Source organism: Vulpes vulpes, chromosome 13 (assembly GCF_048418805.1).
Source record: "Vulpes vulpes isolate BD-2025 chromosome 13, VulVul3, whole genome shotgun sequence".
Lineage (NCBI taxonomy): Eukaryota > Metazoa > Chordata > Mammalia > Carnivora > Canidae > Vulpes > Vulpes vulpes.
The window spans coordinates 27,660,326-27,664,015 of NC_132792.1; the positions used below are offsets into that span (position 1 = coordinate 27,660,326).

At 35.1% G+C, this 3,690-nt stretch overlaps 1 non-coding gene across 1 annotated transcript; it reads right to left on the reverse strand.

Annotated features, from left to right (window-relative positions):
• Positions 1–3,268: 3,268 nt before the first annotated feature.
• Positions 3,269–3,377, reverse strand: LOC112917167 (U6 spliceosomal RNA). The gene has a single exon (XR_003234423.1). It is a non-coding gene; the product is annotated as a U6 spliceosomal RNA (small nuclear RNA).
• Between the last annotated feature and the right edge of the window lie 313 nt (positions 3,378–3,690).

Below are 3,690 nucleotides of genomic sequence, written 5' to 3' on the forward strand. Positions count from 1 at the left end.
GGTCATGCCATCAGCAATGCTCATAGAAAAAGAAGGAGGGGGAGGTGGAGAAGAAAGAAAGAAAGAAATTTTATTTACCATGTGTGCAGCCTTGAGGGGCTGTGGGTGGGGTGGGGAATCACTAACACTTGTTCAGTTGAAAACTGAAGATTGCTGATTCTTTTCTCTTTTCGAATAAGTGAGCTAGAGATTTCATATTAAAACTTTGATAGAAGTGTAAACTAGGGGGGAAATATCAGCATTTAAATAAGGACTAATACTGAGCCAAATCTTTGTCTGGTAACACTTTATTTGTAAGGGTGATATTAAACTACCTTCCATCCTTCTTCCATCTGTCAAGCTACATTTTACTTGGATTATATAAGTACAATTATATCTTTAATAAAAAGCTCCTTCAAAGAAAATTGCATCTAATTAGAAAAGAAGTAAAAGAAGCATGTCACACGTGGTGATCTGCAGCCACTTCACTTGTGAGAGTGTGAAAATCGTTCTCCAGATGGCAGCTTCCTGCTTTGCTGAGCTCATGATCCCCAGTAGGAAGGCTTTTCTTTTTTTCTTTCCGAAGCGCATTTACTTCCTTGTACATGTGTATAATTAATTTTTAATTATATGACTTGGCAAAAATAAACACCAATAAATTATACATAAAAATGAAAAATGTATCCGTGATCTCTTTTGAGAAGCATTTTGAAAGCAAAATATTGTGTTGATGATCTTCACCTGTTTGTAAGATGATAAGTGATGATTAGCTACATTAAAAACATAGTTCCATATAATACAATTTGCAAATTTAGCAGAGCTTAAAGGTTGATGGAAGTGATATATCAGGTCTGCTAAGTCTTAATAAGCAATTTTCTTAATAGGCAATAGATACCTTCCATGCATGTATGAGAAATAAATAAGAACATACTGGTAGTTTTAAAAGTATTGCTTTATTATTAACTTGAAAAACCCCACAGTTATGCTGTGTGCTAGGATAAAAAAATATATTTTTAAAGAGTTTATTTATTTATTCATGAGAGAGAGAGAGAGAGAAGCAGAGACATAGGCAGAGGGAGAAGCAGGCTCCATGCAGGGAGCCCAATATGGGACTTGATCTCGGAACTCCAGGATCATGCCCTGAGCCAAAGGCAGACGCTCAACCCCTGAGCCACCCCACCCAGGGTCCCTAGGATAACAATTGAGCAAAACATGTTCCTGCCCTCAAATCTCAAATGGTCAAGACTGACAATCATATGATCACATATTTGTAGTCCTAGTATCCTTTGAAACAAAGTGCAGGCAGTTATGAAAGCATGTCTTGGAAAGAACTGATATATTGCAAGGGGTCAGAGAAGACTTCATTTTAGGAATAATAATGAAATGAGATCCCAAGAAGGACTAGAAGTTAACTGGCAAAAGTGAGGAAGAACTAAACGGAGGTCAATGTGTCTGAATGTCAGAAGGCAAAGAAGAGAAAGATCCAGGATAAGTCTGGAGAGATCACTAAGACCTTTCAGATCTTATTTAGGATTCTGGTCTTTATTCTAGGAACATAGAAAAGTCTTTAATATTTTAATTACTGACATAGTAAGATTTACATTTCAAATGATTACAATAGCTATAGTGTAGAACCTGCAGTATAAATAAGAAATAAATGGAAGAGGTTAAATAAACATAGACCTAGTAAAAACACTGAAGAGGACATTGATGTAATTACTTCAAATTAAAGGGAATTAATCCCCAATATTAAATTTTATTCAGACAAACCTCCTGTCATCCTAGATATAAAACAAAGCTGTATATATGTATACACATTATGGTATGGACAGTGAGAATATAATGAAAGGAAAATAGGAAAACAGTAGTGTATCTATTAAGGATGATGATTAGACCTTACAACAGATTTCTCATCAGCAACATAGAGGTGTAAAGATCTTGTAATATTTTTAGATTGCTGAACCAAAATAGTGAATGTAGAGTTCTATAATATGCTGAACTATTACACAAGAATGTGTGTAAACTAAAGATATTTCCAAACATACAGTGATTGAGAGATTTTCCTAGTCACCTGCACTTACTAAAAGAAAATGTATTGCAGGGAGAAAGAGTGAGCCAAGAATAGAACTGGATGCTAAAAGCAACAACAAATAAAGAAATTAAGTCAGGTAGGAGTATATCTAAATTACATAAAGAATAAATAATATTTTCATTTTAAAAACAAGATAATACACATTACTAAGAAGGGGGTAATCATATTTATAGCATTTTAAATCCTCTTTATTAAGGAGGATGATATAACTGTAGACAAAGTTAAGATATGGTTGAATGAAATTTATGTGTTATAAATTTAAGGATCACCACTAAAATAGCATAAATAACATGGATAATTTCCCAAAATGGTTTTAAAGCAAAAGGATGAAAAACAAGCCTTAAGAAATCCAACAAAAAGTAGAAAAGAAGACCAGAAAGACCCCAACCTTAGTATACAGGAAGCCCAGAATAAGAAATAAATTTAAATAATCTCAAAATATATAAATGGAAGATGATACACACATCATTAAACATCTTTTGTCACTATTTCTCCTTCCACCTAAACTCACATGATAAATTTAGCACTGGGATAGGTGGTTTTAGTGGGAACCCAGGCTCAACTTTGTGGAGTTTGCATTTCCTTTTTTAGAGAATGAATTTAGGAAGCCTTAGATATATGCCTCTGATTAATAGGCTTCCGTACTACATTGACAAAGAAGGAAATGCCTTTTTTTTTTTTTTTTTTTTTTTTGGCTTATAGTTCAGATTTAAATGAGATTGTATCAATTTCCTGTCGAGTAAATCATACTCTAAAACATACAGGCATAATTTCACAAATGCTTATCATTAGTGAAAGCTCTTTGCAGAACAGATATAACTGACCTGATCTTACAGATACGTCTTTCTAAACATACCAGAGTGGACGTAGCAGGCAAGACTTTTCATATGCTCTGAGAATCTACATCTATTACAAGTGGCTCCTGTAGCAGATGGGAGAGTGTGCAGAGATCCTTACTGGCTTGGTGGTACCTTTTTTTACAAACTGTACTTCCTATTCATCTGCAGCTTACTAATCAGTAAGTTCATGAAGCCCCAAGTACCTGCTCATTTACATTGCCCCATTTTTTGAAGTAAGAGATCCCAATTCTCTTCTGGCTCACTTGATATGACTGTACCTGTAGGTTAAAGGAAACCAATATTACTATCCTGGCTCTTATTGATTTGGCTGGATTTTGGTACCTTTTTTTTTTTTTTTTTAAATATGGAACGCTTCACGAATTTGCGTGTCATCCTTGCGCAGGGGCCATGCTAATCTTCTCTGTATCGTTCCAATTTTTTAGTATATGTGCTGCCGAAGCGAGCACTGGATTTTGGTACCTTATCTGAAGTATCTTCATGTCTGAACACAAGAGAGATCCGTTACCTCAGAACCTCAAGTTAGGTCGTAAAAACTGGTACAATCATATCCTCTCTTCTTTAAACTTAACAAAAAAAGGAGGAGGAGGAAAAAGAGTAGTTGTTCTTCTGAACAGCGTTTAGTTATTATTCTGGTAGTCACATGTCTGCTATACATCTAAGTCCTGCTTGCCCTGGGTGCAAGGTAACATTGCTGTTCTCGCTACCATGTGTGGAGAATTCCTACCATAAAACCACCAGCAGTGAAGGTAATCTGTACAT